This window comes from Rattus norvegicus, chromosome 20 (genome assembly GCF_021556685.1).
Source record: "Rattus norvegicus strain SHRSP/BbbUtx chromosome 20, alternate assembly SHRSP_T2T, whole genome shotgun sequence".
NCBI classification, from domain to species: domain Eukaryota; kingdom Metazoa; phylum Chordata; class Mammalia; order Rodentia; family Muridae; genus Rattus; species Rattus norvegicus.
The window spans coordinates 2,425,762-2,448,083 of NC_141553.1; the positions used below are offsets into that span (position 1 = coordinate 2,425,762).

General features: G+C 44.5%; 2 pseudogenes; both read right to left on the bottom strand.

Moving 5' to 3' along the window:
• Positions 10,103–10,902, bottom strand: 2812a1a2 (class I gene fragment 2812; annotated as a pseudogene).
• Positions 19,373–19,681, bottom strand: Rcrg1-ps26 (Riken clone 5830469G19 related pseudogene 26; annotated as a pseudogene).

Here is a 22,322-nt window from a genome sequence, read left to right on the forward strand (position 1 = left end):
TCCACCACCCTCCCGCACTGCCCTAATCTCCAGCTTTTGCAGGATTTGATTCCCTGCTGAAACACTCGCCCTCCACAAGGGTTTCTTCCTGGGTCCCTGTTTCACTGTAAAGCACCTAGCCCTTTCTGCTAAGTAAAGTATCCTGTCCTTATCTCTGCAGTAATTTACCAGCTCAGACTCTGAGTGAAATTGAGAGGAAGAAAAAGGGACAATTTGAAAAGTTATATTCATCTTTATTTCTACATTCTTCTTCTCTAAAACCTCTTCAAATATCCTCTCTCCAGAAATTCTCCAAAAACAAAAAAAAACCCTTAATTTCAAAATTCCCTTTTAATTTCTAAATTATTCTACTTGTCTTTCCTTCTCCTTCTTCCTCCTAATCTTGCTCTCTCCTCCTGAATCTTGCTCTCTCCTCCTGCTTGGAGTAATAATGCCATGCAATGTCATCCTTGCTAGTTTTTTCTACTTTTCTAGAGGAATAGATTCTATGACTTTTCCAAGCATCGTTTTTTTTTTAATTACAAAAGTTCTCGAGAGAGAGACCCAACCGCCTGGTCAGGTGGGCACTCCTGAGGCTGCAGAGCGGAAGAGACCACCAACACTGCCCACCCCTGCCCACATCCCTGGCCCAAAAGGAAACTGTATAAGGCCTCTGGGCTCCCGTGGGGGAGGGCCCAGGAGCGGCAGGACCCCTGCCTGAGACACCACCGGAACCTGAAGGAAACAGACCCGATAAACAGTTCTCTGCACCCAAATCCCATGGGAGGGAGAGCTAAACATTCAGAGAGGCAAACAAGCCTGGGAAACCGGAAGAGACTGCTCTCTGCACACACATTTCGGACGCCAGAGGAAAACACCAAACGCCATCTGGAACCCTGATGCACTGAAGCTCCCGGAAGGGGCAGCGCATATCTTCCTGGTTGCTGCCGCCACAGAGAGCCCGAGGGCAGCACCCCGCGAGCGAACTTGAGCCTCAAGACCACAGGTAAGACCAACTTTTCTGCTGCAAGTGACCTGCCTGGTGAACTCAAGACACAGGCCCACTGGAACAGCTGAAGACCTGTAGAGAGGAAAAACTACATGCCCGAAAGCAGAACACTCTGTCCCCATAACTGACTGAAAGAGAGGAAAACAGGTCTACAGCACTCCTGACACACAGGCTTATAGGACAGTCTAGCCACTGTCAGAAATAGCAGAACAAAGTAACACTAGAGATAATCTGATGGCGAGAGGCAAGCGCAGGAACCCAAGCAACAGAAACCAAGACTACATGGCATCATCGGAGCCCAATTCTCCCACCAAAACAAACATGGAACATCCAAACACACCAGAAAAGCAAGATCTAGTTTCAAAATCATATTTGATCATGATGCTGGAGGACTTCAAGAAAGACGTGAAGAACTCCCTTAGAGAACAAGTAGAAGCCTACAGAGAGGAATCGCACAAATCCCTGAAAGAATTCCAGGAAATCATAAATAAACAAGTAGAAGCCCATAGAGAGGAGTCACAAAAATCCCTGAAAGAATTCCAGGAAAACACAATCAAACAGTTGAAGGAATTAAAAATGGAAATAGAAGCAATCAAGAAAGAACACATGGAAACAACCCTGGATATAGAAAACCAAAAGAAGAGACAAGGAGCTGTAGATACAAGCTTCACCAACAGAATACAAGAGATGGAAGAGAGAATCTCAGGAGCAGAAGATTCAATAGAAATCATTTACTCAACTGTCAAAGATAATGTAAAGGGGAAAAAGCTACTGGTCCAAAACATACAGGAAATCCAGGACTCAATGAGAAGATCAAACCTAAGGATAATAGGTATAGAAGAGAGTGAAGACTCCCAGCTCAAAGGACCAGTAAATATCTTCAACAAAATCATAGAAGAAAACTTCCCTAACCTAAAAAAAGAGATACCCATAGACATACAAGAAGCCTACAGAACTCCAAATAGATTGGACCAGAAAAGAAACACCTCCCGTCACATAATTGTCAAAACACCAAACGCACAAAATAAAGAAAGAATATTAAAAGCAGTAAGGGAAAAAGGTCAAGTAACATATAAAGGCAGACCTATCAGAATCACACCAGACTTCTAGCCAGAAACTATGAAGGCCAGAAGATCCTGGACTGATGTCATACAGACCCTAAGAAAACAAATGCCAGCCCAGGTTACTGTATCCTGCAAAACTCTTAATTAACATAGATGGAGAAACCAAGATATTCCATGACAAAACCAAATTTACACAATATCTTTCTACAAATCCAGCACTACAAAGGATAATAAATGGTAAAGCCCAACATAAGGAGGCAAGCTATACCCTAGAAGAAGCAAGAAACTAATCATCTTGGCAACAAAACAAAGAGAAGGAAAGCACACAAACATAACCTCACATCCAAATATGAATATAACGGGAAGCAATAATCACTATTCCTTAATATCTCTCAACATCAATGGCCTCAACTCCCTAATAAAAAGAAATAGATTAACAAACTGGATATGCAACGAGGACCCTGCATTCTGCTGCCTACAGGAAACACACCTCAGAGACAAAGACAGACACTACCTCAGAGTGAAAGGCTGGAAAACAACTTTCCAAGCAAATGGTCAGAAGAAGCAAGCTGGAGTAGCCATTCTAATATCAAATAAAATCAAGTTTCAACTAAAAGTCATCAAAAAAGATAAGGAAGGACACTTCATATTCATCAAAGGAAAAATCCACCAAGATGAACTCTCAATCCTAAATATCCATGCCCGAAATACAAGGGCACCTACATACGTAAAAGAAACCTTACTAAAGCTCAAAACACACATTGCACCTCACACAATAATAGTGGGAGATTTCAACACCCCACTCTCATCAATAGACAGATCATGGAAACAGAAATTAAACAGTGATGTAGACAGACTAAGAGAAGTCATGAGCCAAATGGACTTAACGGATATTTATAGAACATTCTATCCTAAAGCAAAAGGATATACCTTCTTCTCAGCTCCTCATGGTACTTTCTCCAAAATTGACCATATAATTGGTCAAAAAACAGGCCTCAACAGGTACAGAAAGATAGAAATAATCCCATGCGTGCTATCGGACCACCATGGCCTAAAACTGGTCTTCAATAACAATAAGGGAAGAATGCCCACATATACGTGGAAATTGAACAATGCTCTACTCAATGATAACCTGGTCAAGGAAGAAATAAAGAAAGAAATTACAAACTTTTTAGAATTTAATGAAAATGAAGGTACAACATACCCAAACTTATGGGACACAATGAAAGCTGTGCTAAGAGGAAAACTCATAGCGCTGAGTGCCTGCAGAAAGAAACAGGAAAGAGCATATGTCAGCAGCTTGACAGCACACCTAAAAGCTCTAGAACAAAAAGAAGCAAATACGCCCAGGAGGAGTAGAAGGCAGGAAATAATCAAACTCAGAGCTGAAATCAACCAAGTAGAAACAAAAAGGACCATAGAAAGAATCAACAGAACCAAAAGTTGGTTCTTTGAGAAAATCAACAAGATAGATAAACCCTTAGCCAGACTAACGAGAGGACACAGAGAGTGCGTCCAAATTAACAAAATCAGAAATGAAAAGGGAGACATAACAACAGATTCAGAGGAAATTCAAAAAATCATCAGATCTTACTATAAAAACCTATATTCAACAAAACTTGAAAATCTTCAGGAAATGGACAATTTCCTAGACAGATACCAGGTATCGAAGTTAAATCAGGAACAGATAAACCAGTTAAACAACCCCATAACTCCTAAGGAAATAGAAGCAGTCATTAAAGGTCTCCCAACCAAAAAGAGCCCAGGTCCAGACGGGTTTAGTGCAGAATTCTATCAGACCTTCATAGAAGACTTCATACCAATACTATGCAAACTATTCCACAAAATTGAAACAGATGGAGCAGTACCGAATACCTTCTACGAAGCCACAATTACTCTTATACCTAAACCACACAAAGACACAACAAAGAAAGAGAACTTCAGACCAATTTCCCTTATGAATATCGACACAAAAATACTCAATAAAATTCTGGCAAACCGAATTCAAGAGCACATCAAAACAATCATCCACCATGATCAAGTAGGCTTCATCCCAGGCATGCAGGGATGGTTTAATATACGGAAAACCATCAACGTGATCCATTATATAAACAAACTGAAAGAACAGAACCACATGATCATTTCATTAGATGCTGAGAAAGCATTTGACAAAATTCAACACCCCTTCATGATAAAAGTCCTGGAAAGAATAGGAATTCAAGGCCCATACCTAAACATAGTAAAAGCCATATACAGCAAACCAGTTGCTAACATTAAACTAAATGGAGAGAAACTTGAAGCAATCCCACTAAAATCAGGGACTAGACAAGGCTGCCCACTCTCTCCCTACTTATTCAATATAGTTCTTGAAGTTCTAGCCAGAGCAATCAGACAACAAAGGAGATCAAGGGGATACAGATCGGAAAAGAAGAGGTCAAAATATCACTATTTGCAGATGATATGATAGTATATTTAAGTGATCCCAAAAGTTCCACCAGAGAACTACTAAAGCTGATAAACAACTTCAGCAAAGTGGCTGAGTATAAAATTAACTCAAATAAATCAGTTGCCTTCCTCTATACAAAAGAGAAACAAGCCGAGAAAGAAATTAGGGAAACGACACCCTTCATAATAGACCCAAATAATATAAAGTACCTCGGTGTGACTTTAACCAAGCAAGTAAAAGATCTGTACAATAAGAACTTCAAGACACTGAGGAAAGAAATTGAAGAAGACCTCAGAAGATGGAAAGATCTCCCATGCTCATGGATTGGCAGGATTAATATAGTAAAAATGGCCATTTTACCAAAAGCAATCTACAGATTCAATGCAATCCCCATCAAAATACCAATCCAATTCTTCAAAGAGTTAGACAGAACAATTTGCAAGTTCATCTGGAATAACAAAAAACCCAGGATAGCTAAAGCTATCCTCAACAATAAAAGGACTTCAGGGGGAATCACTATCCCTGAACTCAAGCAGTATTACAGAGCAATAGTGATAAAAACTGCATGGTATTGGTACAGAGACAGACAGATAGACCAATAGAATAGAATTGAAGACCCAGAAAAGAACCCACACACCTATGGTCACTTGATTTTTGACAAAGGAGCCAAAACCATCCAATGGAAAAAAGATAACATTTTCAGCAAATGGTGCTGGTTCAACTGGACGTCAACATGTAGAAGAATGCAGATCGATCCATGCTTATCACCCTGTACAAAGCTTAAGTCCAAGTGGATCAAATACCTCCACATCAAACCAGACACACTCAAACTAATAGAAGAAAAACTAGGGAAGCATCTGGAACACATGGGCACTGGAAAAAATTTCCTGAACAAAACACCAATGGCTTACGCTCTAAGATCAAGAATCGACAAATGGGATCTCATAAAACTGCAAAGCTTCTGTAAGGCAAAGGACACTGTGGTTAGGACAAAACGGCAACCAACTGATTGGGAAAAGATCTTTACCAATCCTACAACAGATAGAGGCCTTATATCGAAAATATACAAAGAACTCAAGAAGTTAGACCGCAGGGAAACAAATAACCCTATTAAAAATGGGGTTCAGAGCTAAACAAAGAATTCACAGCTGAGGAATGCCAAATGGCTGAGAAACACCTAAAGAAATGTTCAACATCTTTAGTCATAAGGGAAATGCAAATCAAAACAACCCTGAGATTTCACCTCACACCAGTGAGAATGGCTAAGATCAAAAACTCAGGTGACAGCAGATGCTGGCAAGGATGTGGAGAAAGAGGAACACTCCTCCATTGTTGGTGGGATTGCAGACTGGTATAACCATTCTGGAAATCAGTCTGGAGGTTCCTCAGAAAATTGGACATTGAACTGCCTGAGGATCCAGCTATACCTCTCTTGGGCATATACCCAAAAGATGCCTCAACATATAAAAGAGACACGTGCTCCACTATGTTCATCGCAGCCTTATTTATAATAGCCAGAAACTGGAAAGAACCCAGATGCCCTTCAACAGAGGAATGGATACAGAAAATGTGGTACATCTACACAATGGAATATTACTCAGCTATCAAAAACAATGAGTTTATGAAATTTGTAGGCAAATGGTTGGAACTGGAAAATATCATCCTGAGTGAGCTAACCCAATCACAGAAAGACATACATGGTATGCACTCATTGATAAGTGGCTATTAGCCCAAATGCTTGAATTACCCTAGATCCCTAGAACAAACGAAACTCAAGACGGATGATCAAAATGTGAATGCTTCACTCCTTCTTTAAATGAGGAAAAAGAATACACTTGGCAGGGAAGGGAGAGGCAAAGATTAAAACAGAGACTGAAGGAACACCCATTCAGAGCCTGCCGCACATGTGGCCCATACATATACAGCCACCCAATTAGACAAGATGGATGAAGCAAAGAAGTGCAGACTGACAGGAGCCGGATGTAGATCGCTCCTGAGAGACATAGCCAGAATACAGCAAATACAGAGGCGAATGCCAGCAGCAAACCACTGAACTGAGAATAGGACCCCCGTTGAAGGGATCAGAGAAAGAACTGGAAGAGCTTGAAGGGGCTCAAGACCCCATATGTACAACAATGCCAAGCAACCAGAGCTTACAAGGACTAAGCCACTACCTAAAGACTATACATGGACTGACCCTGGACTCTGACCTCATAGGTAGCAATGAATATCCTAGTAAGAGCACCAGTGGAAGGGGAAGCCCTGGGTCCTGCTAAGACTGAACCCCCAGTGAACTAGACTGTTGGGGGGAGGGTGGCAATGGGGGGAGGGCTGGGAGGGGAATACCCATAAGGAAGGGGACGGGGGAGGGGGATGTTTGCCCGGAAACCGGGAAAGGGAATAACACTCGAAATGTATATAAGAAATACTCAAGTTAATATAAAAAAAAAGTTCTCTAAAAGCTCAAATATATATTCAAATTATACATTGAATAAGAAGCTTAAAACCGAGAATGTTTACATAGGTTCTCCTTAAGACTAGACATCCTGGAATGATGGCTCTGAGATTAAGACCATTGACTGCCCAATGCCAAAACTACCCATTCCCAAACCCTAGGGAAATAGAGCTGAGCACCCAGAAGTGGGGACAATCCTGAGACTACAGGACAGACTTCCACTTCTGCCTACATTTGCCAACATCCCTGGCCCAAGAGGAAACTGCTAAGTGCCTCTGGATACAGGAATATAGGAGCAGTAAGCTGCCAGTACCTGTGGTTCTAGTGTGCATCAAGAACTGAACTGAAGTGGTCAAACAGCTCCCTGCACTCCAATCCCAGGGGGGTTGGGGGTGGGGAGGGTGGGGAGCTGGACCCTTAGAAGTGCAGGTACTCCTGAAAAACCAGAGGAGACTACTCTCTGCCCATATTACTGATCCAAGAGGAAAACGCCTAGTGTCATCTGTGACCCCTGTGCACAGGGACCTAGGACCAGAGATGGGCATGAGTCTTAAGGTTGCTGCCCTCGCTGAGAGCTGAAAACCAGCTGCCAGGAGTGACTATATGGCTGAAAGAAAACAGGAAAACAGGTGTACAGGAGTGCTGACACACAGGCCTACAGGAGGGTCAAGCGCCACCATCAGAAACAGCAAGACAAGCTAATACCAGAGACAGCCTGATGGTGAGAGGCAAGTGCAGGAACCCAAGCAACAGAAACCAAGACTTCTTGGCATCCTCAGAGCCCAGTTCCCTCACCAAAGAAACACTGGATATCCAAACACACCAGAAAGGCAAGATGTGAAAATCATATTTTATCATGATGATGGAGGACTTTCCGAAGGACACAAATAATACACTTAAGGGATTACAGGACAACACAAGTAAACAAGTACAAGCCCTTAAAGAGGAAACACAAAAAACCCTTAAAGAATTGCAGGAAAACAACCAAACAGGAGAAGAAATTGAACAAAATCACGCAGGAGATAAAAATGGAAATAGAAACAATAAAGAAACCCCAAAGTGAGAGAACCCTGGAGATAGGAAACATGAGAAGTGGTCAGGAGTCATAGATTCGAGCATCATCAACAGGATACAAGAGATAGAAGAGAGAATCTCAGGAGCAAAAGATACCATAGAAAACATAGACACAATCATCAAAGATAATGCAAAATGGAAAGACTCCTAACCCAAAACATACAGGATAAACAGGACACAGTGACAATATCAAACCTAAGAATAATAGGTATAGAAGAGTGAGAAGACTCCCAACTTAAAGAGCACATAACTATATTCAACCAAATTAAAGAAGAAAACTTCCCAAACCCATAGAATGTGATGCCCATAAACAGAGGAAATGCCTACAGAACTCCAAACAATTTGGGCCAGAAGAGAAATTCCTCCCATAACAAAATAGTCACAATGCCACATGCACTAAACAAAGAAAGAATATTAAGAGCAGTAAGGGAAAAATGTCAAGTAACATATAAAGGCAGACCTATCAGAATTACACCAGATTTCTCACCAGAGACTATGACAGGCAAAAGTTCCTGGACAGATGTAATACTGACCACAAGAGAACACAAATGCCAGCCCAGGCTACTGTATCCAGCAAAACTCTCAATTAACATAGATGGAGAAACCAAGATATTCTATGACAAAACTAAAGTTACCTATATCTTTCTACAAACTCAGCCCTACAAAGGATAATAGATGGAAAAGCCAAACACAAGGAGGGAAATTACACTTGCTTCACTCTTAAGCAAAAGAGAGGTTTAAAAGGGATCAGTATAGGACAGGAAGAAGTCATATTAACTATTGGTCTAAACAGGAGGATCCTTTACTTATAGACCCAGGGGAATCACGGGAAAATCCTGGACCTAAGAAAATCCTATTGTTTAAGGCGGCAAAATCAATGTAAAAACACGTAGCCTTCCCTTATACAACAGTGTTTTCTCAGAGGAGGACATGAGGGAAAACATGCCATTGAAAATATCTCTGAAAGAATTAAGAGTTCAGGGATCTATCAAACCAAGGAAGGAAGAGAAGTCTACCTTGCTGACGTTAAGGTACTGTGACAGGAAATCAGTCAGGAGGATGTCTGAAGGTGGAGCTAAAGCCCTTGCTTCAAGACTGGCAGAGTTAGAGGACAACATGGCAGGTCAGGTTAAGATTCCCCGCTGGACCTTCACAGCTTGTTTCAAATGCTTTTAAGGGAGAGAGGTGTATTGGGCTTTATACTGTTAGGTTGTAAATTGTATCTGATGAATTGGGCCCCCAAAAAAAAAAAAACTGGCAGTGTTAATGTTATAAAAATGGCCATTCTACTAAAGAACCCTGCAGACTTAATGAACTAATTTATGATTCTCATTCATTTGATAGATTTAGAAAATACTACAAAAGACTACACAGAGCCACGTAGTCTAAGGAATCAGACTGGAGGGGTTTCAGTCTCAGCCTCACAGGGAAGGCAGAGTTGTAGTGATGGGAACAAGGTGGAATTGGCATAAAAACGACAGGAAAATCAAAGCCATGGGTAGAGATTTTGGACATGAACTATCAACGCTATGCATTCTCAATATTCCACAGAGCATACAAGATAAGATATGGGGGGAAATATCCCATACTAGATATAATTTCATGATAGTTGTTCTGAAGAAATGAATTTAGATTTTCACCTCTCACTTTGTTCAAAATTAAAGTTGAAATCACTCAAGACCTTAGCTTAAAAATTGAAAAACTTCCCACAGAAAACCTAGGGGACACCATTTAGTAATGGAGTGGGGAAGGACTTGAGCTAGAAAAGCAGTGCACAGGAGTTCATGAGGTCCTGTGTCAGCATGGTCATAAATTCTCCACACAGAAAAGGACAGGACCAGCAGAGGGAACAGAGGCCAGAGCAGGAGAAATTCTGCACCAGCTGCACTGCACACAAGGGAATAAAGCCCCCACTTCACAAAAGACTGAAGAAATTAAAGACCAAGGAAGTAACATTTCCAAAGAGCAAAACAGGAGGAGTCAGCAGCAACACCACAGCTGAGGGCTTCTTGTTCCCCAGGACTGAGCCCCAGCCCAAGGGCAGAGATTGGAGAATCCCAGGTCCCCTTTACCTGTGCACAGCAGCTTCTCCTTCCAGTGCTCCCTGTAAGTGAGCATCCACCCCAGGAGCTAGCCCTCCAGGTAGGCCTTGTAAAGTTCTGCAGCACCAGCCTGCTCCCACTTGTGTCCGGTAATTAGTCCAGCCGTGTTCATCGCGGTCCATACTTTCAGGTTTTCCTTCAGGGCGATGTAAGCTATTACAGTCATAGGCGAGCTGCCATTACCCTCAGAGGAAGCTCTGGTCAGACCTCAAGTCACAGCCATTCAAGCTGTGGAGAGTGTGAGAGCCCTAGGGACTCCTGGGTTAGCCCAGACCTAGGAATCCCTTCACTTAAAGTGAAAGTGGGTCCCAGGTCTTGGGTCCCCTTGTGTCCCTCAGGTTTGGGACAAACTCAGACAGGGCCAAACTGAGACAGGGCACATAGGTCCTATTATTCCAGTGCAAATTGAAAGGGACCGGCCACCGCCCTTGCTCTGGTTGTAGTACTGCAGGGCTGTCCACAAGTTCTCAGGGTAATTCTTGTCCTCAGCCTTGGCTCACTGCTTCTCTGGTTCCTCTGGTTGTAGTAGTGCAGGGCTGTCCTCAAATTCATCAGGTAAGTCTGGTCCACAGCCATTGCTCTCTGCTTCTCGGGATCCCAATACTCTGACCCTGGCCGCTCCATCAACCACATCCCTGGCTCCATCCTGGGATTCTCCAGGTCGCTATCCAAGCGATTTAACTGTGTGCCATCCATGTACCCCACAGTAATGAATCAGGGCTCCCAGAGACTGGACAGGAACTCTGCTGTAGAGAAATAGGGCAGCAAGTGTGAGCCTGGGGGCAGCGCACCTTGAGACCCCACCTCCACCTGGGACCCCCTGTGGGTGCCCAGCCTGGAGGGGAGCAGGTCACAAGGCTTGGGTTGCAAGTGGGGAAGAGGCAGGGGTCTGGGGTGTGGCATTGTGGTTGCAGTTTCCTGGTGAGGACCCAGGGGCCACACAGAGGCCATTCCCCTCCCACCCCGCACTCACCTGCCTGGGTCTGCCTGGGGGGGGGCGGGGCACAGTGAGAACCCACCTCCACCTGGGACTCCTGGTGGGTGTGCAGCCAGAGGGGAGCAGGACACAAGGCATGGGTTGCAGGTGGGGAAGAGGCAGGGGGTCTGGTGTGTGACACTGTGATCCCTGTTTCCTGGTGAGGACCCAACCCGCCCCACAGAGGCCATTCCCCTCCCACCCCGCACTCACCTGCCTGGGTCTGCCTTGGGGCCAGGGAGGCAGCCAGCAGCAGGAGCAGCTACCCTGACCCCTCTCTCCCATCTGGGTTCTGGGAAACTGGAAACTAGTTGGAACCAGTGCTTTAAGAGAAGCTGGTTGGTTCCCCAGGCTGTTGTGACCTAATAAGGATGAAACCTGTGGGACAATCACCAGTATCCAGGCAGAAGGACATGAAACAGGTTACAATCTGAAGTGAAAGTGGGAACCTGCAGAGTCCCCAGCCCTGGGTTTGCCCAACCCCTCCCTGGTGAATAACACTTTACTTCGAATATTTAAAATTGAAATAAATAGCTAAGAAGCCTGCCCTATAACAGCTTAGGGCAGATAGAAAGGCCTGATAGGATATTTCCTCATCTTTGAGCATTGTAGCTTCAGCCCACAGTTCTCTGGCTTCCCCAGGAAGATGGTTGGAGACCTGCACTTCTCAGGAATCTGCTGCACTGGAGCATAGCAGCCAAGCTCAGCCTCTGGAGACTCCAAGCTGACACTTCCCACAGTGTGTGACAGCAGGAGTGCTTGGTGACCCTGGCTCAGGACCTCTCCCAGGTCACAGTTTAGTTTTCATGTTCCTGTGTGTTCTCAAGGCTTCACTAGAGCTGGAGTCACATGACATATGGCTTCCTCATATGGCAGCTGGAAAGGACTCAGGTTCCTGCTGTCTGTACCCAGGAGCCCTCTGTCCCTATTTACCTAGGTCACTTTTGAAACTGCTCTGACAAAGCATCTGAATTTCCCAGAGCCAACCTTCACTGAGGGGTGCTGGGGGGAGAGAGAGAGAGACAGAGAGAGAGAGAGAGACAGAGGGAGAGAGAGATTGAGAGAGAATGATAGGATATTACAGAATGTGTGCAATATGCCCATTAGCTAATCCCAGAACATGACCATATCCCCAGCTCCTCTCTGTCAAGGAAAAGCAGTGAGCACCTAAGAGGATGGGATTAATCTTATGCCAGGAAAGGGCAGACCTGCAAATCTATGAATACTCACTCTAAATAAAAAGTTACTACAGCATGCTGTGAGTCAGACGGATTTTTAGAGATTTTTTTTTATTTATTTATTATGTATACAATGTTCCAACTGCATGTGCACGAGAGCGCCAGGAGGGCACAAGATCTCATTATAGATGGTTGTGAGCCAACATGTGGTTGCTGGGAATTGAACTCATGACCTCTGGAAGAGCAGACAGTGCTCTTAAGCTCTGAGCCTTCTCTCCAGCTGAGATCTTCTTTTTGTAAAGCTTTAGTTCGATAAAGCAACTTTATACCTTCGATAGAAGGAAAGAAGATACAAGTTTCCCAGTTTGTCACTAAATAGACTTTACAATAATACATTTTCTTAAAAGTTCACCCTGTGTCTTAGTTATTGTACTCTTGCTGTGAAGAGACACTGGGACTATTGCAGCAGCAGCATAAACGACAATGACAATGACAACAACAACAGAAACCATTTTACTGGGGCTTGATGACAGTTTCAGAGGTTTAGTTTATTGTACTCGAGGTGGAAGCACTCAGGCAAGTAGAAGAGATCTGGCTCTGCCTTGGCAAGGCAACCAAGTGGAGAATGAGGGCGCTGGGCACCATGTTTCCCATCCTCAGGTTAGGGTGAGCCCAAAGCACTTGTATAAACTCCTAGATTTTGTAACTTGCAATCACAGAGACTTTTATGGCATTCTCTAGGCACCTGCTCTCACCAGGACGGTGAGGGCTTGGAAACCATCTGACAATGAAGAAGACAGCACGAAGTGAACCCACAGGTCTGTACTGCCCAACCCAAGCCCTGCCCTCAGACCTCAGACCTGTCCACTCTTGGATCTGTCCACTAGTGTAATACCAACCATTCAGGAGGGATGAGTCTATTGCTTCAATAGCAGCATGATTGTCTAGTGATCTAGAAATGCATTCCCTAGGCTCAAGCATTTGAACACTTGGCCCCTAGTTGGTAGTACTGGGAGTCAGGACTTTTAGATTTCAGCCTTCCTTAAGAAGTAAGCCACTGTGGGCAAGCTTTGAGAGTTCATAGCCTTGAGCCACTTCCAGTCTGCTCTGTCCTTAGTATTCATTGGTGACTGAAGATTTCAGCTCTCAATTTTGCACTCTGGATTCTGGAGGTTATGCCTACCTCTCGCCTCTAGAGCCATAAGAAAATCTTTCATCCATTAGTCACTTTGGGTGAGGGAGGAAGAGGACAAGGAGGGAGTGTGGGAAGGGAGGGAGAAAGGAAAGAAGAGCAAAGGGAGGGGGAAGGAAGGGAAAGAGAGAACGGAAGGGAGGGAGGAAGGAAGGGAGGGAGGAAAGAAGGAAGGAAGGAAAGAAGGAAAGAAGGAAGAAAGGAAAGAAGGAAGGAAGGAAGGAAGAAGGGAGGAAGGAACGAAGGAAGGAAGGAAGGACAGAAGGAAGGAAGAATTTTGTAACTGTGAGGACAAGCTGGCTGCAATATCTGTCTACACATTGATCACCAGGGTCGATTGACTCTGCTGATCTAACTAGCTCTAAGGATGTCCCCTTCCTTCCTCACCTCTCCAGAATCGTGCATTTAACCCACGCTGCAGGCTCAGAGGAAAACTATGACTCTCCATGAATATAAGTAAGACAGTCGATGGTCCCCTGCTAGAACTTCCAAACAGGCTCTCAGGAAAGATTCTTGTGTCTACACTATGAGGTGAAGTCTGCCTATAATACACTTTTCTGTTGATATTGTTTTTGTAATGTCTAATTGTGTGTGCACTCAAGACTAGGTGACCATAAAAGCTAAAGATCTTGGACTCCAAGGAGCTGGAATTAGCCATGATCCTGGGCTTCCAGCTCTGTCTGCAAGAAAGAGAAGTGTGTTCTTAACCACTGAGCCATCCCTCCTCTTCTCTCCATGATTTTCTGACTTTCAGTCTCCCCTTCCCAACCTCCTGACATTTCCCCATTTCAACTTCTCTATTTCGTTTTTACTGAAATTTGCAAAAGGTGTTAACTTTCTCTAAACGGATCTAGAAGATTCTCTTCTGTTTTTTGTTTTGTTTTGTTTCTCTTTCTCTTCCTGGATTCCAGAATAGAGTGTCCAGGAGGAATTGAGCTGTCCATCTGCCTCGGGTACTGCTTTGTTGTACAGTGAGCAGAATGGAGGAGGTGCTCGGGACAGGTGGGTCTGTGTTTGTTGGTCTTTTGTTCATTAGATATTTGTCAGTTAGCACAGAGGGGAGGAATTTCCAGTCTGTAGAAGGAGCCTGTCTGCCCAGTGTCTGCTGATGTATGTGAGGGGACCAACAAGTGGCTGCTTCTTAAAATATTTATCAGAGATAAACCTGCATCTGGAATGAAATCCCAAGAGCAGGAGGCAAAAGAAATCTGAGGAACTTGTCTGGATTAATTAAACTTGATCCCCAATTGGTTCCTCCCTCAGGGCTGGTCCTCACAGCAAGCAGTCTCCAGGCTCCTTCACTGAGCCTACCTCAGAGACCAGAATCAGAGTTAGTTGGTGGACAGGGCTCTGGCCTGTGGAATGCCAGCCTAGGGGACCTCAACAAAGCCCAAGACCCTTGTCCTGTCGTGGAAGTGAGTGCTTAAGGGTCCAGTCCAGCAGGCACCCAGGCAGCCTGCCTTGGTGAGGGATGTGAGTGGTTCTTTGAGCCTGAGAGGCCACCAACCCAGCAAAGTGGAGGACAAGAGAAAGCCAGATGAGAACCCCGGATGGCCTTATGAAGAGAAACAGGTGCCTTCCAGAACTGTCAGTTTAAGTATCCAGAACAAACTATGTGGACAAGTTAGCAACAGGCTCAAGGAAGAAGGAGGCTATGCACTGGGAACCTCTGAGAGCCCCAGCTAAGTCTCTCACACTATGCAAGTTAGCAAGAGTGGGGAGGTTGGCCTGAGCAGTGAGTCAGCCACTCCTGTCCAAAAATCTCCACTTTCCCTGGGGAAGAATCCAGAAGAGGCTCCTCTTGGCGATGTAGCCCTTCATCTTTAATCCCAGCACTTGGGTAACCGACAAACAGATCTCAGTGACTTCTGGCCTAGCTTGGTCTGCACAGCAAGTGCCAGGAAAGTGAGGACTACATAATAGAGAGACCCTGCCTCAAAAGAACTTTTTTATCCTGATATTGATGATTCTTCAATTCAAACATTATACTTTGTAAATCTCAAACGTAATAGGTATAAGTAATGAAATTTTAATCTTATAAAGGTTACTATATTATTGTAAGCTGTAGTTAACACATAACATAATTTATCACCTTATAAGTGGTCCAATGTTTTAATGTGCTCAGAGCTACATCTCTACTCACACTAAGTAAAAATGTGGTTGACTTACAGAGACAAAGTTGCAGAGAGACCAGTTACATCTCCCGGGTGTACTCTCTGTTTATGTTGTCAAAACTAAGCCTGAAGAAAGTAACAGAAAACAAACTTCAAGTGTGTTACACATAAAATAATGTTAAAAATCGGGTATATAAAATACTGATTATGCAGGCTGGAAAGTTGGCTCAATGGTTAAGAGCACTGACTACTCTTCACGAGGTCCTGAGTTCAATTCCCAGCATCCACATAGTAGATGACAACCATGTGTAGTGCCATCGTCTGCCATGACTGAAGAGAGAGGCAGACTACTCACATACATTACGTGAATAGGTAAGCAAATAAACAAATAAATTTCAAAAAACATCAACTTATGGCAGACACTGGGGGCACATACTTTTAATCTGAGCAATTGAGAGGCCGAGGCAGGTAGGTTTCTAAGTTTGAGGCCAACCTGGTCTACAGAGCAAATTCCACAAGATCCAGAGCTACACAGAAAAACTCTGTCTCTAAAAACAGAACAAAAAGAAACAAGCAATCACACACACACACACGAATACATACACACGAACACATACACGTACACACTTACACACACATGTACACACAAACAAACACACATAAACACAAACACAAACACACACACATACAAATAGACATACATACAAACACACACAAACACACACACACACACACACACAGAGACACACACACAAACTGGCTATGAGAAATTGATTGCTTGAGTAAACTGGGTTAGATTTGCAATACATTTGCATGGCAGGATGTCCCCAGGCCCAATTGGTTCCCTTGGGTGGAGCACAGTCCCACCAGAGTAAGGTGTGTGCTACCCTCATTAAGGTTACATGGGGAAATAACACCCACCAGAAGACTGCTGCTTCTGCCTCTGACTGTAGAGATCTAACCAGAAAAACCCTCCTTATCTACAGGGAACATGAGTTACTCCTCCTGTCTCAGCTGTCAGGGATGGCGATGGATTCCCTTGTCCTGTGGAAGAAATCAGAGTCTGCACCCACGTCCTAAATGTCTCCAACAACAGAGATGCAGACATCAGTGATCTGCACTCAGTGCCTCCCAAACTGCCCTATGAGGATGCTGTGAACAGGGGAACCTTGTACAGAGCTGATCACCTGACTGGGTCTGGGACTTGCATGTTAGTTCAGTTGGCCGCGCCATTGTCTGTGGCATTCAGTTCTTCCACTTAAAAGCTAATTCCAAGGTCCAGTACCTCAGCTGTCCTTGTTCCACATCAAAGCAAACTTCCAGATGCTCTGCCCTCAAACTCACAGCTTTGGAAAGATATTCGGGATGCAATCTTATAAAAAGTGACACAGGGGGACTTTACTTCTCTCTTTCTCTAACTTAATGTATTTATTGATTATTTGGAAATTTCACATGATGCACCTCAATCCCATTCACTTCCCAGTCCTCCCAGTTGACCTCGCCCAATCCTTATGACCTCCCAGAAAACAAAAAAGGAAACAATGCCAAGTCTAACTGTGTTGCCCAAATATGCTGCACTGGAGCACGGTGAAACTCCCAGTGGCCATCCCCCTTAAAGATGGTTCCTTCCGGGCTGGAGAGATGGCTCAGTGGTTAAGAGCACCGACTGCTCTTCCTGAGGTCCTGAGTTCAAATCCCAGCAACCACATGGTGGCTCACAACCATCTGTAATGAGATCTGATGCCCTCTTCTGGTGTGTCTGAAGGCAGCTACAGTGTACTCATACAATAAAATAAAATCTTAAAAAATAAATTTAAAAAAAAAAAAAAGATGGTTCCTTCCTCACCCCACCCCTGACAGAAGCCATCGGCTGTGTAGAAATATATGTGAGTATCCTTGTCACATTTTTTAAAGTTTTCTTCCAATGGCTTCCCTTCCAAATCTTTTTTTTTTGAGGGGGGTAATAAGGGAGATGTCACAGAAGCCTTCCATTTCTCTCATTCTCTGCTAAGAGCCTTCGAGTCATCCCTACCTTGGACTTTATTGGATATTTTATGTATTCACATTTCAAATGTTACCCATTTCCTGCCCCTCTCATTCTCCTCCCTCTCCCCCTGCCTCTATGAGGTGCTCCCAGTCCCACCCACCCACTCCCACATCAACATCCTGGGGTTTTTCTTCACAGGAACAAGGACTTCTCCTCCTAATGATGACAGACAGTGCCATCCTTTGCTACAGAAGAGTCTTGGGCCATGAGACCCTCCATGTCTACTTGTAGGTTGGTGGTTTAGTGCCTGGGAGCTCTGGAGGGATCTGTTTGGTTGATATTGTTGTTCCTCCTATGCGGATACAAATCCCTTCAGCTCCTTCAATCCTTTCTCTAACTCTTCCATTGGGTTCCCCATGCTCAGTGACATGGTTAGCTGCGAGCATCCTCATCTGTATCAATAAGGCTGTGGCAGAGCCTCTCAGGAGGAATCTACTTCAGGCTCCTGTCAGCCAGCACTTTTTGGCATCAGCAATAGTGACTGGGTTATGTGGCTGCTTAAGGGGGGGATGCCCAGGAGCAGCAGATCTGGCTGACTTTTCCTTCAATCCCTGCTCCACTCTTTGTCCCTCTATTTCCTCCCATGAGTATTTTGTTCTCCTTCTGAGCAGCACTGAAGCATCCACATTTCAGTCTTCCTTCTTCTTAGATGACCTTAATTTTTAATCCAATTGTTAGTATCTGTGTACCTGGGACAAGCTACTGAACAAAGTGCCCGCTGCTCTTGGGCCCCTTCATCCCACAGTGAACTCCAGGGTCACAGCACCACATCCCTAGTGCCTAGCACACAGAAGCATCTGATAATCACTGCCAACCGAATGCCACCAAGGACATCCTCCAGCTTGCTGGCTGTGAGAATTAAGTGAATAGTTTAAAAACACCTGTAGGACCTCAGCACTGATTACTGATTCCTCCCACCTCCCAGGGAAGGACAATACTGCTTCTCAAGCAGAGCCTGCTAATTTATGAGAAAAAAAACACTAAGAATGTACCATTAATTTCTATCCAAGCTTAGTGGGGTCACGCCTGCCCTCCTAGCATTTAGGAAGCTGCATGAAGAACACCACAAATGCCAGCCAGCATTTCAGTTCCAGGATACAGAAAGAGACCCAGACCCCAAAACTACTGTTGTGTGAACTTCCTAGCTTCAAGTCTTATATTGAATTTTCTTGTAATTCTATACCCTTTATCACAAAGGGTATATTGTTTAACTTTCCGTATTCCCAACATTTTTTGGTAGGAGGAGCACTAGAATTAAACTGAGTTCTTCTTTCCAGGAGGCAGTGCTGTACCACTGAGCTGTATTCCCAGACCTGTTTACTATTGTGAGATTAAGGTGTCATAAAGTTTCACACACTGCCTTTGACATCTCCATACTCTGACGTCTTACAGCAAAGTAGCTGAGGTCACAAACCTGCGAACCAGACTCTGCTTCCTTCCTCATTTCCACTGACTTTCTATGAGTGCGTCATTAGATATAAAGTCTGTACCAAGTACACTCCATCCTGAACCCCACTTCAGCCTACTCACACACCTATGGTTTTAACACTTGGACAACTAAGGCAGGAGAATCAGAGTTCAAGCCAGCCTGTTCCAAAGAGAATGAGACCAAGCCTGAACTACAAGAACCTATCTGGAATTTCTAAAAGTATACAATTAAAGAAATGCAACAGAAGAATTAATTCGACAACTCCCTTATAAAAAGTTCATTAACAATTCCTCCTATTATGAGATCTGAAACTAAAAATGTCAGGATCAGAAAACAAAGCTCTGATACTGTGAGTTCTTCTGTAGTCTTAGTCTCCTCTGGCCAACTAACAAGGGTGAGCTTCTCCCATGTCCTGTCTGAAACTGCTCAGTGACACAGAGCTGGGAAAGAAGTGAATACCACAGACCAATCCAGTACTAGTGACTGCAAACTGAAGCATTCACTGACTGCCTATGGCGATGCTACATTAGTCACTTTATTCTTTCAGACAAACGCAAGGACAGAAGAAAACTGTGGCACTTCTTTATCGATGTTTAAGACCATTTCTTAGGTGCTTTCACTGCAGAGCTGGGGATCGAGCAATGATAGCAGGAAGGGGAAGGACAGAGGAAGTGCCTCTCTCCACAGCCAGGTGGGCAGCACTCCACCCCAGCCCACACTTGGACCCAACATCCTGCCTCACCCAGAGGCACCTCAGGGCAAGCAGTGGTTCTGATGCAGGAGTCCTGGTGGCTACTGAGTCCCCTTCCTGCCACTGCCCAGCTGCCCCATCTAAGATCACTGCAAATTGGTTCTGCCTTGCCCCATAAGTGATGGCTGCTGCTTATACAGCAGCTTCCAGAGGAACAACACTTACCAATTTGGAAGATCACAATTGCTGCTCTGTGCCTGTTTTTGAATTATTACATGCAACACGGACACATAAAATTAATCTTAAAAATCGAAAATATATATTTGAAAATGAAAAGAAGAATGGCCTGGGCAGCCTCTCTTAGTCTTGTAAGGTATCTTTTGTAAGACTTACACTGACAAAATGATGAAAAATCATCTTGAAGTCATCTTTTCCACCCTACATACCCTTCACACACTGTCCACAGTGCGCCCCTCTTCCTTTCTTTTGTCTCCCTTAGATGTTGAAGAAAAGCTAAGAGGGCTACCTACCCAGAACAAACAGAGGGCTGCAGATCCCCACGCTCCTGTCACAACCAAAATGACTGCAGTCTCCCAAGGTCTACGACTGGAAAAAGACCAAAGAAGTCTCAGCCTGAAGGGAGAAATATCCTAAGGGCAGAAAAAAAAATCAAGAGTTAGGAAAGCGTCCCTTGCTTCATAGAGAAGGAAGTTCTTAAAGACAAGGCAGAGTCCAGGGAAGGAAGGAAGGAGCAGGCGTCTGCTTTGTCAGAGGGACAGTGGAGGCCACCATGATCACTCAGTATCATATCCATTGCCTGGACCTCCCCACAAGGACTTTCATACAGCTCTTTACAATTGAAAACTAAAGACCAGGTTTGTAAAATAGACAGGAGGTATGAGGGACCCTGCAGACTGACCTTAGAGGAACACCCATGTTACTAAGGGTGCCCATGGTGTCTTCTGTATAGGAAGTGAGGGTCCTGCAAGGAGGCTCAGAGCTCCAGGACAAGAAAAGGCAAGTGTATGAGAGCTGAGACCTGCTAGTCAAGGGAGATTGCAGAAAAGAAATGCTGACCTCCATTAGGAAAACTTCATTTGACAACTGTCCTGCATGGGACTTCGACCTGTCTCCACCCAAAACTGACTTTATGGGCTGGGCTTTCCCACCTCATATAGACCCCAGGTCTGCTTACCAAGAAGAAGAGGTTCTGGTTCATGGTGAACACTAGATCCTTTCAACCTGCTCTAGAACAGATTACAGGACCCTAGCTTTCTTGCAGATCACTTCCTTTACATTGGATGAAGTGCAGTGTTCAGCCTATAATATGGTTTGGTGACTAATGTTACCCCTGACAAGTGGTGATATTGGCAACCTTATTAGGAAATGGAGGCGGGGAGAGACCAGTCACACAGTCTTTCTCTTTTTGAACCTCCTCTCCACAGAACAATTGGACTTCCTCATATTTTGTCATTACACTAAGAGAGAAATTGCTCGAATCTCAGGGTCTTCTTACATTTTTTCCGTTGCCCACTGAGCCCAGTTGGATCTGAGTTGACCAAGCAGCCACCATTCTCTACGGAAGGCAAATCTTGGAGGGTAAGAACAACCCTGACCTACAGTCATGGGAACCCATTTCACTCTAGATCATCTTAGAATTCCCTCAACCACCAGAATCATTTTTAGTGTGATTAACTAATTAAATTTTATCTCATAAGAGTGTGTCCAAGGGGGGCTGGAAAGATGACTCAGGGTTTAAGAGCACTGACTGCTCTTCCAGAGGTCCTGAGTTCAATTCCCAGCAACCACATGGTGGCTCACAACCATGTGTAATAAGATCTGATGCCCTCTTCTGGTGTGTCTGAAGACAGCTACAGTGTACTCATATAAAATAAATAAATAAATTAAAAAAAAAGAATATGTTCTCGATAAACCAAGAACGTGGTCTCTGGTACTTGAAGGAGAACTCCTGTTCTAAAGAAAAACACCCTTGGAGCTTGGAGGACAAGTTCAGTAAAGCAGTGGGGACAGCACTTTCCACCACCACTGACCACCCTAATTCTATTCCTGAGCCCCACACAGTGGAAGGAAAGAACCAGGTTCTGCACTGGATAGTGAGATCCTAATAAAATAACCAGGATTGCTGGGTGCACTGGTTGAGACATCTGCACAGAGCTGCCCTAATCAAAGGTGTCTTGAATCTGTGATCTGCCTGATGGAACCCTGAATGCTTCTCCTGCTGCTGAGGGCAGCCGTGGCCTGGAACCTGACCAGAGAGGTCAATGTGGTATCTGGACTGAAGAGGGGAGAGTCTGAGGGGGTGTGCTGAGGATGGGGTGGGGTGTGCTGGGGCTGTGGTGTAGGGGTGGTAGAGTAGAACCAGGGTAGTTGCTTCCCCATGTTGCCCATGAGCCCCAGACCCTCTGGTGGAGTCCTGAGCTCTGCACCTACCCCCACTCCCAGAATGCACTCCTGCCTGTGGGTTCTGGAAGAGGTGGGAGTTACACCTTGCACTGCTCTCAGGCTCTCACTTATTTTGGTATTTTGTCACTACCCCATCACCAGT